A 15,621-nucleotide genomic window follows, 5' to 3' on the forward strand; every position below is an offset into this window, starting at 1 on the left:
TCAGTCTGCAAATGTCACAAAGCACATCAGCAGTATACTAAGAGAACAGAATAAACTTTATCAGAATTAGATCATTTTTATGAATTCTCTGTTACACACCTCAGTTCCAGGTAACTACATGGCAGACTTTTTAGTTGTGTTATTTAATTTCAAAAATCAGTTAGGCAACACTGGCAACCGTATTGCTGATGGGCTAAGAGAAAATAACCGTATTTCAAATGACACAGAACCAACATACACATTTGGGAGCCTCCACTGATTGCAACTTTCAAGAGAGATAGCATAAAAAAATAAAAGAAAAAACAGAAAGCACTTTGAAATAAACATCTTTGGATATGTGTATAATCCTACTCCTTCATATTACTTTGTCAAGAAGCCCATGAGAGGGCTTATGCAAATGTCATCATTCCACAGGATAATTGATTCCAAGATATAGAAGAGAAAAGCTAAGGTTAGATAGTATCTCCTTGTGAGCACTGTAACTCCAAAACTAGCAGAAAAGTCACAAAGATTCCAATTCCAAATGAATCATTTGGCAGGAAGTCCTTTGTTATCATTTGTAATAAGCTGTTTTTACAGATGATTTAATATTTTGGCTTCTTCTTGTCGTTATTTGACTCAAACACCAGAACCTTGAAAACTAGCCTCAGTTATAATTTAATTGAATGAGCAATTCAAGTAAAAAAAATATTTTTCTCTTCTCTGGCTGTTCACTTTGAATAATAATTTTTAGCAAATCATAAGTGAAGAAAAAGGGAGTTTTTAAAAAAAGAAAGGTTTTGTCTTAATACTTTACATACAATAAGCCAGAAAATATAACAGTTGAAAACAAATTCAACATTTATTTTTTATGATAAAAACATATAACTACTTTAAAAATATCTCTATCATGAGATTGGAATAAATCTTTAACCATAAAAAGTGGTATAAATTGTATAGGATTGAGTTCTATTCTATTCAATTTATCCAGCCTTTAAAGAGTGAATTTTATTCTCTGTATCTTTACTCCATGAACTTTGTTAATACATTTTGATAATTTCAGACTTTGATCAAAGACTCTGCAATATATTGATATTGTACCAATATATCAGTTCATAATACAAGAACTTTGCTGCTGATGGGGGTGGATTTGAACTCCAACTCTTCTTTTGACTAGTTGTAGGGCTTTGAACAAGTTAGTTTGAGTCTTAAAATTTTCATTTCTAAAAGAAAATATTAATATGTAGATTGCAATGATTTTCATGAAATGAGGACATACATAATCATAAACAGCATATTGCCAGGCACACACATTGTGTGTTTCTCAAAGTGTGTTCCCAATTCTATGTGAACTCATCCTTAATTCCAGCTCACATAGTCTTTTCCACACAATCAACCTGTGTATGAATCACCTTCTCAAATGACAGTGCTTCTGACTTGGTTGATCTTTTATTCTATTACTACCTCTTTTGGAAACTCTATTGAAACAGCCACTGTTATGAGATGTGGAAAATTAAAAATGGCCACCGATTCTTAGGCATTGCTCTCATTGATAGTTAGAATTATGTACCTTGTCCTGAAGGCAGATTGACTCTGTGACTGCTTTGAACACTAGAATATGGTGGGTTTCACGTTTCAGTTTTGGGCTCAAGTCTTAAGAGACTGGCAACTTCTAGTTCCTCTTTTTGGGAACACTCATTCTTAGAGACTTAACTGGTGGTTAGAGATTGAATTTCATCTGAGATTACATGAAAGAGAGAGTTGCCGAAGTCACTCCCAGATATTCCAGCCCCCAACTATTCAAGAGATCCCTGTTGAGGGTCCAGATACTTGTGTGGCAGAAATGAGTCATCCCACTGAACTTTACCCAAATTTCAGATTTGTAAACAAAATAAATAAATGTTCTTGTTTCAAAAAAAACTAAGTTTTAGTGTGGTCTACTATGTAGCAATTGATACGTGGAACATGGACTAAAGGATTTTTTTAAAATAGAGATTGGACTTTAAACAGCCATGGAAGACACTAGGCAAGTAAAAGTCTAGAAGAGGTAGTTAGAGGATCAGGGGCGTTAACCCACTGGCTTGGCTGACCAAGATGATGTTCGCATGGAAATTTTAGAGGTATGCACTTCTACCTACTGAAGCAGGATCCCTAAGTTGGGGTTTTTGGAGCAGTTTATGGGAAGCTGTTGTCTCTCTGTAGCTATTGCTTTTGTGTCTCTGAGGATGAACAGTCAAGTATCTAGTGGTGAACCCAGCAGGCATGCCTTCAGGAAGAAGACATGCATGTGAAACCAAGGAAAGCTAGAGCAAGCTGGAACCTACTGGGTATAATTGCATCAGCCCTCCACTATTCAATCATGAAGACCTTTACATAAGAACAACTGCTATTTAATTTCTTCTTTAATATATTATTCAATTTCCCCCTCCCTTTTTTTCTTAATTCAAGTAGGTCATCTTGCCCATGTTAATGGCTATACTTGATTTTTTCATACCCTGTTAAAGATTTAGGGCCTAAGACTCTCTTCTATTCCCTTCAAGATGGCTATATCTTGACAAGAAATGGAGAAAGCATGTATCAAAAAAACTGAAGTTGGAAAAAATTCTGTTATAAAGGACAGAAAAGTGCCTAGTAAATCAAAATGAAGGTTTTTCTGGTAAAAATGGCATTGGAAAACATGGGTCAGGTCCAAGGCCAAATGGGATCTTGTACTCTTCCACCATGAATAGAGAAAACTTGTATTAGAGGCTGACTTGACTTCCTGCTTTTAAGGCAAACTAGCTATAACTCAGAGAGAAAGAGGAGAGAAAAGGCAGGACTTCCACCCTATTGTAGGTCATTTCCTGGTGCAAGACTCCACAAGATAATCTGATAAACCAAAGCAGACAGGTTAAAGAAGAGCCAAGAATAAGTGCCATGCCATTGAGACACAGAAACTCTGTGTATTCTTAAAAGATGCCTAAAAAAAAGTCAAGATACAACCAAATGAGCTGTCCTCTTAAATTGAGGAAAAATGGAAACAAATTGTTCACTGCAAGCTCCTTTCCCCCATCCAATGGACACAGGACTAAAACTTCTCTTATGAAAGGCTGAGAGTGTAACAAGCATTTTTCTATTTAAAATAATGATACAACTCCTATTTAATATCAGTAATTAACTTGGAAGCCAATGCAATGGCTAAGAAATTTTGTTTATTCAGTAAACCCACTGAATTTTATTTATTTTACCACCTTTCTATGGTTTTAAGCATGTGTTCACAATGGCCAAAGCAAAAAAAAAAAAGTGTTTTTAATGTTACGGCATATAGGTAAATTGCATTTTTCTCTTTAAATCACACTGTTACATAATAATCTTTATCTAAAACACAGGAGAGAAACTTATGTAAACACAAGACTTTAGAGAACTAACTTTCAAGGTGCTTATGGAAAAGCCCACTTTAAAATAGTTCTTTTAAATGCAAATAACAAATAATTAGATCTGATTTTCATAAAGGAAAGATTACACTCATATGATATTGGTTAGTTAAATTTTATCCAGAAAAGTAACTATAAAGAATACGTGATGATTAATTTATTTTGAAAAATTATTGAGTTAAAGCAATATAATATAGGGAAATTAATATGCTACTTTAAAAACTTCAGCTCATGTGAATAAGGATTGTACAAATTATGCTAGAAAAACTTTCTATAAGATTAAGGATTTATATTTGATTATAGTCTATAGTAATATTATATTTCTTAACTACAATGCTTGGAGAAGAAATTTCAGGATAACTGTATGAAAAAGACTATCTGGCCTATTTTCTTTAATATATAGTTGTAAAAGCTTTTTGAGGTATAAATGATATAATTCTTCATATTCAAAATGTGGAATATGACTAGCATACCATCATCACAATAAAGATAATGAACATACTTGTCATCCTCAAAGGTTTCTTCTTACCCCATCATATCCCTCTTTCCTACCCCTTCTCCCCATTCCCAGGCAGCCACTTTTCTGTTTTCCTTCACTATAGATTGGTTTGCCTTTTTCTATATTATATGTAAATTGAATCATATAGTATGTATTTTTTTTCTGGCTTCTTTCATTCAGAGTGAGATTCATACACATTGCTGCCTTATCAAAACTTCATTACTTTTCATTAGTGAATATCACTGCAACATATGACACATTTGTTTAACTATTCACTATTGATGGGCAATTGGACTGCTTCCAGGTTGGGGATTACACATAAAGCTACTATGAACATTTGAGCTTTTGAATGGATTTGTGCTTTCACTTCTTCTGGAGTGGAATGGCTGGATCATATTGGACATGAATTGAACTTTAAAAGAAACTGCCAAACTGTCATCCAAAATAGTTGCCCCATTTACATTACCAACTGTAGTAAATGGCAGCCCCAGTTCCTCCACACCCTCCTCAGCACATGGTGTGGCCAGATTTATTTTTGTTCCTTCTCTTCCCTTCCCTTTCCCCTTTTTCCTTTCCCCTTCCTTTTCTTTCTTCTTCAGTTTCCTTTGATTCTTTCAGTACCAAAGCAAAGCTTTTTGCAGTCTAAAAAAGCCAGAATACTTCAAAGACGTATTCTCCCAGAAAAATATAAGCGTTCAAAACTAACATTGTCTATATAGGCACAAAGAGGATGTCTAAAATATTTGAAAAATTTTTGGAGAATAGTAACTTGTAAGTGCAGGTGTTCAAATAAATACATAGTGTAGGGGATTGAATCATGTCCCCAACAAAATCAGGAGAGGTTTAAGGAACTCTAGGCAGTGGTGAGAGCAAATGAAGGTAGAGGTCAAAGCCAGTACTACTGATATCATGTAATCTGAACAGAGCACCTGCCCAGGAGACTAGCTTATCAGCAAAAAGCAAATTGCTTTGTTTATATGTGAGTTCCTCCATCAAAAATATGCCCCAAAGGACACAATATAAAGGCCTGTGGACTTGCCATTTCGTATATGGCAAAAATAGTCTCTGTGGTAGACAGAATTCTAAGATAGCCCCAAGATTCCTACGTCTTGGTGTACTTCCCTGTATAATCCTCTTCCTTTGGGTATGGGTAAGACCTGTGAATATGATGGATGTTACATGGCAAAGATGAAAGATGAAAGGACCAATATGTTATTAAGGTCACTAATCAGTTGACTCTGGGTTAAAAAAAATAGATTATCTTGGGTAGAACTTACTTAATCAGGTGAGCCCTTCAAAAGAGACACAGATCAGAGAACAGTCTCTCTGAACTCAAGGAAGAAAAACAACAGTCATGTTGTGAACTTCCTATAGAGAGTGGTGACCACTACGAGCTGAGGGTCTCATTCCTAAAGCTTCAAGGAACTGAATTCTGCCCACATCTTGAAGGAGGATGGAAGAGGCTGCCAAGCCTCAGATTAGACTGCAGCCCTGAACAACACCTGACTGTAACTGTGGTATCTTTAGCAAAGGACCCAGCTTAAGGTGTGCTTGGGCTCCTGACCCATCAAAATGGAGATAATAAATGGGTGTTGTTTTAAGCCACTAAATCTATGGTAATTTGTTATATAGAAGTAGAAAAACTATAACAGACACTCAAAACAATTTTATGTAATACCACAAACTAATGTCCTAAAGGTCACTTAGAGATATAAAATCTATTTTACTTTTTCTCTTTATTTCTTCTTTCTTTTCTTTATAATAAAGACTTATATATATATGTATGTGTATATATATATATATATATATATATATGTCTCTGTGTGTGTGTGTGTGTGTGTGTGTGTGTGTGTGTATTTGCCTGGTAAATAACAAATATTTCTCTCTTCTTGTATGTACCCAACTGGTGGGCAGTGTTTTTCTGATGAATTTTTTTATGAATAAAGTGATCAAAACTCTCATTGAATGCTTCCATTTTAAGTTAATATCCTACAAAAGAGATGCTGATACACATTTCCTTTTGCATTGGCATATATTTGTTTATTTAATATTTTGCTGAATGTTAACAGCATACTCTGATCTAATGCATCTAAATAGATTATAACATACAGATTTTAGTTAAGAAGTTACTCATATTTTTAAGTCTCTAAAAGACTATTAAGCACCTGATAGTCTTTTCATTATTTTCCTTTATATTATCTATTTTAAAGGAAAATGGAAATGCCAGACAGAGTAATGCTGAGAGAAGGTAAAGCTCATTTACCATGTTCAGAGCTATTAATGGATTATTTTGCCTTTTAACTAGATAATTGTCTCCAGTGGAAAGGCAAAACAGGCAGACCCAGGCAAAACACTGTTTTCTTCTCACAGATTTAATTTAGAATCTGACTGATCTATTTAGCACTATCTCATCAAATGAGCACCAGAGAAAGTTACTGTGAAATAATTATTAGTTGATTTGGAAAGGCCTTGGGTTTTTGAAGCCCATGTTCTGACTAAATCAATGAGGTATATGCTTGGATCTGACATGATTCCAACCTGGAAAGTAATTAGTTTCTTCCTTTTTCTTCACCTTTAAAACAAGCAAGAAGGGTGAGGAGCTCCCTATGATTGGGTATAGTAAGGTAAGTCACTTCCACAGAAATGGAAGCCCTTTCATTCTCATTTCATATGAGATTAATTTTCCAATTTATAAAACTGCAATTAAGAATAGGTGGGTCACTGTAATCCGGCCGACATGTAGTAGAATGGAACTCTGCTCTTGCCCCTACCAAAGCAGAACAAGCTAAACCCTGGACTCCTTTAAACAAGGAGCCACAGTTGTTGGTACTACTTAAAGGCATGACAGAGGTTCCATAAGGGACACCCATACTTTGCCTGCAGACTTCTGACCTCTGGATGTCATCTGAATCCCTTAAAGTATTATCATGCTTTTAGAGCATCTCAACTCTATGCTATTTTGCTATTGTAAGCAGAATTCTTTTAATTTAAATTTCAATTAGTTATTACTACTAATATAGAAATAATTGCTTTTTGTATATTGACCTTATATTCTCTGGCTTTGCTAAGTTCACTTATTAGTTCTTCTAATTATTTTTTTTAGATACATTGGGGAATTCTATGAATAATCATGTCATTTGAAAAGAGACATTTCATTCTCACATTTTATTCTTAACGTCTTTCATTTCTTGGTCTCACCTTGGTGCACTATGTTTTCCAGTGAAATTTAAATACAAGTCATAAAACCAGACATCTTTGTCCTGTTTCCAGTGATTCTGGAAAAGTTATTAATACTTCACCATTAAGTATGATGTTAACTGTAGGTTTTACCATTTTATCAGAATGAGAATTTTTTTCTCATGAATGGTAGATGAATTTTTTTATACTGCCTTTTCTGTGTTTATTGAAATAGTCATATAATTTTTCTCCATATCCTGTTAGTATGGAGAATTTCATTAACTGACTTTAAAATTTTAAACTTATATTGTATGCCTGAGATAAACCCCATTCTTTTTTTAATTCAGTTTTATTGAGATACATTCACATACCATACAATCATCCATGGTGTACAATGAACTGTTCACAGTACCATCATATAGTTGTGCATTCATCAACCAACTTATTTTTGAACATTTCCCTTATACCAGAAAGAATCAGAATAAGAATAAAAAAGAAAGAGAAAAAAGAAAACCCAAATCATCCCCCCATCCCACCCTATTTTTCATTTAGTTTTTGTCCCCATTTTTCTACTCATCCATCCATATAGTGGATAAAGGGAGTGTGATCCACAAGGTTTTCACAATCACACTGTCACCCCTTATAAGCTACATTGTTGTACAATCGTCTTCAAGAGTCAAAGCTACTGGGTTGGAGTTTGGTAGTTTCAGGTATTTACTTCTAGCTATTCTAATACATTAAAACCTAAAAAGTGTTATCTATATAGCACGTAAGAATGTCCACTAGAGTGACCTCTCAACTCCATTTGAAATCACTCAGCCACTGACACTTTCAATCATTTCATTTTGCATCCCCCTTTTGGTCAAGAAGATGTTCTCAATCCCACAATGCCGGGTCCAGATTCATCCCCGGGAGTCATATCCTGCATTGTCAGGGAGATTTACACCCCTGGGAGTCAGGTCCCACGTAGGGCAGAGGGCAGTGACATCACCTGCCAAGGTGGCTTAGTTAGAGAGAGACGGCCACATCTGAGCAACAAAGAGGCACTCAAATAAACCCCATTCATTTTTGAGGTATTATTTCTGTATATTGCTGATTTGATTTGCTAACATTTGTTATGGACTTTTTTCATTCTTAAGGATTTTTGCTTGAGGACTATTGGTCTGTAAATTTTTCTTAATGTCTTTGTTAGGTATTGCTATTGTTTGGTTGCTTTCTTCCTTCTCTCTTTTCTGAAGTATTTTGCTTATGATTGGTATTATCTTTTCCAAAATAGTTTATAAAATTCACCAGAAAACTATCTGACTTGGGGAGATCCCTTTGTGGGAAGGTTTTTGATTATAAATTCAATTGTTTTAATAGATACAGAGCTATTTGGATTTACTATTTCATCTTATGTGTTACGCTACATATTTTAAAGAAATTTGTCTACTTATTCAAATTTGTTGAATTTATTTAAGTCATTTCTACTGATATCCTCTTTTTATTCCTGGATACTGATAAATTGTGCATTATTCACTCATTTAGATTAGCCAATAAAGAGCAGCTCTGTCTTTGCTGACTTTATATTTTATTTTAATAATTTATCTTATCTTTATTATATTCTTACTTCTGATTACTTTGACATAAAGTTTCTAAAGTCTTTCTAGCTCTTTTAAAGGGGAAATGATGTTAACATATTCTCATTTCTAATATTGCCATGTAAAGTTCTCCATTTATTTCCAAACACTGCTTTAGCTCTATTCCCCAAAATTCAAAATCCATTGACACTTGTCTTTCTTGATGAAAGATCAACAGACACTTCATAAAGGTGTGGATACTGCCATTTTTTAGTGCAGCTTTCTGTAAATGTCAATTAGAATATTGTAACTGTTAGTGTCAGTCATTTCTACTTTACATTTACAGATATTTTTCCAGTTGTTTTAGCATACTAAACATTTTCAACTATATTGTAGATTTGCTTATTTCTCCCATTAGTCAAAGAGATATAGCAGAAGAGGAAGTCAGAGAAATTTAAACCATGAAATGGACTTCACCATCTATTTCTAGAGGTTATCTTATGGAAAGCATAAGAAAGAATGCAGTTAGCTTCTAGTTGCAATCCACACCCACCCCCCACCAATGCCCAGTGACAGCCAACAGGGGAATAGGGAACTCAGTCCAAAAACTTGAGTTTGGCCAACAACTTGAATGAGTTTGGAGGCAGATTGTTACCCAGAGCCTCCAGCAAGGATTGCAGACCTGCCAATATCTACCACAATAAACTCTCAAAGCTACTTGTATAAATAATATATTCAGCCCTTTGAAATAAAACATGTAAAGATCTGGCAATTGGTGACATGTAGGGACTGCATTTCCCTAAGAGATTGCATCTCCTTAACATATAAATACCAGGGGCTCTTACCTGTTTAACAGGTTATACTTCAGGGGACAGAAAGCCAAAAGGCCTCCTCCAGAACACTCTTCCACTTTGAACCTCTTATTTTCATGCTTTATCATATCCAGGCTTTCTCCTACTGAATTACCCTTTTACACACTATATTTCATTACCACTTCTAGCTTTAATCTGCATATCTGAATATTAGAACAGAATAGACGCAACTTGGACAAAAATTTTTAGTCCACTCATATATGTCACATTTATTCTTACTTTGAACTGAGCCAAGCCTTATTTTCAATTCATTAGCTCTGAGTATGAAGGAATATTCCACCACTATGCCAAGAAGCAGAGCAATTCAGCAGTGATTTTGGGGAACATTAAGAGTGAAGAAGGTGGCATTTCTTTCCTCCTGCCTGAGGTTAAGTCTCCATGAAAATAGCTGTCATTTTATTGGGATATGACATTCCTTTTAAAATCAAAGAGACTACTAGAATAACTCTCTTGAGAGGAAGAATAGCTTATTGGTTATTAGACCAGATCCTAGTGCCAGACTATACAGGTACAGATATGAATCATCCTTATATCATTATTTGTGTAAACATGGGTAAGTTACTCAACTCCTCTTGGGCTCTGTTTCTCTTTCTCCAAAATGTAGCTAATAATAGAAACTACCTTACATGGTTATTGTGATGAATAAATGAGATGGTAGGCACATTACTTTAGTATAGTATAGCAAGCATTCAATAAAAGCTAACTATTATTAATATCTCAGAAAATTTCCTTTGTTATTTTACTCATCTATCCAAAAACTCACAGCATGAAGCCAGCCCTCGTCAGCAGTTACATTTCATAATTATCAGTTTACCTTAATCCTTCAAGTATACCCTAGGCTCATGCTAGCCAGTGAGACTCATCAACCTCCAAACGAAACTAGCTCTATGTGCTTTCCTTTCTTTACGAATGCCTTTGACTTTATTCTCAATCCCCATCTTCTCTCCTCCAACCAGAACTCTGTTTTCTTTAGGCTTTCAAGGTCATCTCCTTCCCAAGAAGGCCTTTCCTAATTCTCCCCATGTGACCCAGGTTCTTTCAATATTTGAGCTGTTTACATTTGTAATGTGTTTCATCTCTCCAACTAAATTTTTGTATCACTGAAATAACAGATGTGTTTATTTCATATTATTCCATTCCCCTCTTATAAGCACTTCTTATAGATGCTAAATGCATAGAAATACACCATGGGAAGTGGTTGGTTTTTCATATTAAGTACCTCAGCGCTTCCAGAAGATGGCAGTTAGGAGAGACAGGGCAAAAAAATCACTTCCATGAAAAATACTAGATAAAAGCCAGAAAATGACCCAGAACACCAGTTCCAGCAATGCACCAGCTGGACAAGGTTTGCTAATTCCACAGGGACCGTGCACTTGTGAAACTGGGAGTCTGCATTCTGAAACAAGTGAGTGAGCCTGCTGAATATCTGGCAGCCATGCTGGAAACCATGGGTTGGTGTTTGGAGGTGCACTAGTTCTTTTTTAAAAAACCCAAAAGCAGTTGCGGATACAGCAGCGAGAACCACACAGTGAAGCACGGCAGAAACAGGCTGTGGGTACCCCTCAATATCTGGCATGGACAATAGCCTTTTGCACACCTGTTGCTAATTGTCTCGGAGTGAAGAAGGAGAGGTTAGCCAAAAGGGGAAAAAAAACCACACCCGTTATAGCCATCTTCCTGGCAGGCTGGGAACGTTCCTGCCCAGCGCTGGTACTATAGCCCAGAGCCGCACCAAAAAACCCAGTGCGACGGGAAGTGTTTCCAGCAATACACAAACATGCCACAATATCGGGCATGGACAATAGCCTTTCGTGCACCCACATCTAATTGTCCTGGAGTTGGGAAGGCGGAGCTGTGCGAAAAGGGGGAAATTAACATGCCCCATTCAGCCATCCTTTCAGCAGGCTGGGAACACCCCTACATGGCCCGTTGGCCCAGAATTTCCCTTGGGGGACAGCATGTCCTTGCAATGTAGCACAGCCTTCCCTCAGCAGAGGGAACCACTTGGAAGTCCCAGAGACCATACACCAATACCAAGACTTGTGGGTCAGTGACAGAGACAGTCTGTGGCGAGACCCACCTGAAGGTTGACACTCTTGCAACAGCCTTAAATCTCCAGGAACACCTGGCAGGTTTGACTATTAAAGCTGCCCTCCCCCTCTAACTACTCAGACACATGCCCCACACTCAGGGTGGACAGCACCAACAACACACGCAAACTTGGTGCACCAATTGGACCCCCATAAGAATCAGACCCCCACACACCACAAAGACAAAGTTGGGGAGAACTGGCTTGAGGGGAATAGATGGCTCGCAGACGCCACCTGCTGGTTAGTTAGAGAAAGTGTATGCCACCAAGCTGTAGATCTGACAAATTAAACATAAGCTTTTGAATTAGTCTACATATCCTAAAAGAACCCTATCAAGCAAATGCCAAGAGGCAAAAAGCAACAGAAAATTTTAAAGCATATGAAAAAAACAGACTAAATGGATAACCCAAATACAAACACCCAAATCAAAAGATCAGAGAAGACACAGTACTTGGAGCAATTAATCACAGAACTAAAGACAAACAAGAGCATGGCACAGGATATAAAGGACATGAAGAAGACTCTAGAAGAGCATAAAGAAGAAATTGCAAGAGTAAATAAAAAAATAGATGATCTTATGGAAATAGAAGAAACTGTTGACCAAATTAAAAAGATTCTGGATACTCATAGTATAAGACTAGGGGAAGCTGAACAATGAATCAGTGACCTGGAGGACAACAAAATGGAAAATGAAACAACTAAAGAAAGAATGGGGAAAAAATCAAAAAATCGAAATGGACCTCAGGGATATGATAGATAATATACAACATACAAATATAAGACTCATTGGTTTCCCAGAAGGGGAAGAGAAGGGTAAAGGTCTAGAAAGAATATTCAAAGAAATTGTTGGGGAAAAATTCCCAAACCTTCTACACAATATAAATACACAAAGCATAAATGCCCAGCGAACTCCAAACAGAATAAATCCAAATAAACCCACTCCAAGACATATTCTGATCAGTCTGTCAAATACTGAAGAGAAGGAGCAAGTTCTGAAAGCAGCAAGAGAAAAGCAATTCACCACATACAAAGGAAACAACATAAGACTAAGTAGTAACTACTCAGCAGCCACCATGGGGGTGAGAAGGCAGTGGCATGACACATTTAAAATGCTGAGTGAGAAAAATTGCCAACCAAGAATTCTTTATCCAGCAAAGCTCTCCTTCAAATTTGAGGGAGAGCTTAAATTTTTCACAGACAAACAAATGCTGAGAGATTTTGCTAATAAAGGAACCGCCCTACTTCAGATACTAAAGAGAGCCCTACTGACTACCAACAGAGAAACAAAGAAAGGAGAAAGAGATATGGAGAAAGGTTCAGTACTAAAGAGATTCAATATTGGTTCATTAAAGGACGATAAGAGAGAGAGAGGGAAAAAATATATCTGACAAATATAAACCAAAGGATAGCATGGCTGATTCAAGAAATGCCTTCACAGTAATAATGTTGAATGCACATGGATTAAACTCCCCAATTAAAAGATATAGATTGGCAGAATAGATCAAAAAATACAAACCATCGATATGTTGCATACAAGAGACTCATCTTAGATACAAGGACACAAAGAAATTGAAAGTGAAATGATGGAAAAAATACTTCATGCAAGCTACAGCCAAAAGAAAGCAGGAGTAGCAATATCAATCTCATACAAAATAGACTTTAAATGCAAGGATGTTATGAGAGACAAAGAAGGCCACTACATATTAATAAAAGGGGAAATTCAACAAGAAGAAATAACAATCATAAATGTTTATCACCCAATCAAGGTGCCACAAAATACATGAGACAAACACTGGCAAAACTAAAGAAAGCAATGGATGTTTCCACAATAATTGTGGGAGACTTCAACACATCATTCTCTCCTATAGATAGATCAACCAGACAGAAGACCAATAAAGAAATGGAAAACCTAAGCAATCTGATATATGAATTGGATTTAACAGACATATACAGAACATTACATACATCCCAAATCACCCGCATACACATTCTTCTCTAGAGCTCATGGAACTTTCTCCAGAATAGACCATATACTGGGAGATAAAACAAGCCTCAATAAATTTAAAAAAACTGAAATTATTCAAAGCACATTCTCTGACCACAATGGAATATAATTAGAAGACAATAACATCAGAGACTTAGAAAATTCACAAATACCTGGAGGTTAAGCAACACGCTCCTAAACAATCAGTGGGTTAAAGAAGAAATAGCAAGAAAAGTTGTTAATATATACAGAAATGAATGAAAATGAGAACACAACATATCAAAACCTATGGGATGCAGCAAAAGTGGTACTGAGGGAGGAATTTATAGCACTAAGTGCATACATCAAAAAGAAAAAAAAAGGCTAAAATCACAGAAGTAATGGAGCAACTGAAGAAGCTATAATCCTAAGCCAAGTAAAAGAAAAGAAATAACAAGGATTAAAGCAGAAATAAATGACATAGAGATAAAAAAAAAAATAGAGAGGATAAATAACACCAAGAGTTGGTTCTTTGAGAAGATCAACAAGATTGACAAGCCCCTAGCTAGACTGACAAAATCAAAAAGAGAGAAGACCCATATAAACAAAATAATGAATGAGAAAGGTGACATTACTATGGATCCCAAAGAAATCATAAGAGAATACTGTGAACAACTGCATGCCAACAAACTGGATAATGTAGAGGAAATGCACAACATCTTGGAAACATATGAACAATGTAGACTGACCAGAGGAGAAACAGAAGACCTCAACCAAACAATCACAAGCAAAGAGATCCAATCAGTCATCAAAAAACTTCCCTCAAATAAACACCCAGGGCCAGATGGCTTCACCGGGGATTTCTACCAAACTTTCCAAAAAGAACTGACACCAATCTTACTTAAACTCTTTCAAAACATTGAAGAAAATGGAACACTACCTAACTCATTTTATGAAGCTAACATCAATCTAATACCAAAACCAGGCAAAGATGCCACAAAAAAGGAAAAGTACAGGCCAATCTCCATAATGAATACAGATGCAAAAATTCTCAACAAAATACTTGCTAATTGAATCCAAAGACACATTAAAAAAATCATATACCATGACCAAGTGCGGTTCATTCCAGGTATGCAAGGATGGTTCAACATAAGAAAATCAATCAATGTAATACAACACATTAACAAATCAAGAGAGAAATATCTAATGATCATCTCAATAAATGCTGAAAAAGCATTCAACAAAATCCAACATCCCTTTTTGATAAAAACACTTCAAAAGGTAGGAATTGAAGGAAACTTCCTCAATATAATAAAAAGCATAAATGAAAAACCCACAGCCAGCATAGTACTCAATGGTGAGAGAATGAAAGCCTTCCATCTAAGATGAGGAACAAGACAAGGATGCCCGCTATCACCACTGTTATTCAACATTGTGCTAGAAGTCATAGCCAGGGCAATCTGGCAAGACAAAGAAATAAAAGGCATTCAAATTGGAAAGAAAGAAGTAAAACTGTCATTATTTGCAGATGATATGATCTTATATCTGAAAAACCCTGAGAAATTGATGATACAGCTACTGCAGCTAATAAACAGATTTAGCAAAGCACCTGGATACAAGATTAATGAACATAAGTCAGCAATGTTTCTATATGCTAGAAATGAATGAAGTGAAGAGACACTCAAGAAAAAGTTACCATTTTCAATAGCAGCTAAAAAAATCAAGTACCTAGGAAGAAACTTAACCGTTGATATAAAAGACCTATACAAAGAAAACTACATAACTCTACTAAAAGAAATAGAAGGGGTCCTTAAAACATGGAAAAATATTCCATGTTCATGGATAGGAAGGCTAAATGTCATTAAGATGTCAATTCTACCCAAACTCATCTACAGATTCAATGCAATCACAATCAAAATTCCAACCTAGTTTGCAGACTTGGACAATCTAGTTATCAAATTTTTTTGGAAAAGGAAGATGCCTCCAATTGCTGAAAACACTCTAAAAAAGAAAAATGAAGTGGGAGGACTCACACTCCCTGAATTTGAAGCTTACTATAAAGCCACAGT

The sequence above is a fragment of the Choloepus didactylus genome, chromosome 15 (genome assembly GCF_015220235.1).
Source record: "Choloepus didactylus isolate mChoDid1 chromosome 15, mChoDid1.pri, whole genome shotgun sequence".
Lineage (NCBI taxonomy): Eukaryota > Metazoa > Chordata > Mammalia > Pilosa > Megalonychidae > Choloepus > Choloepus didactylus.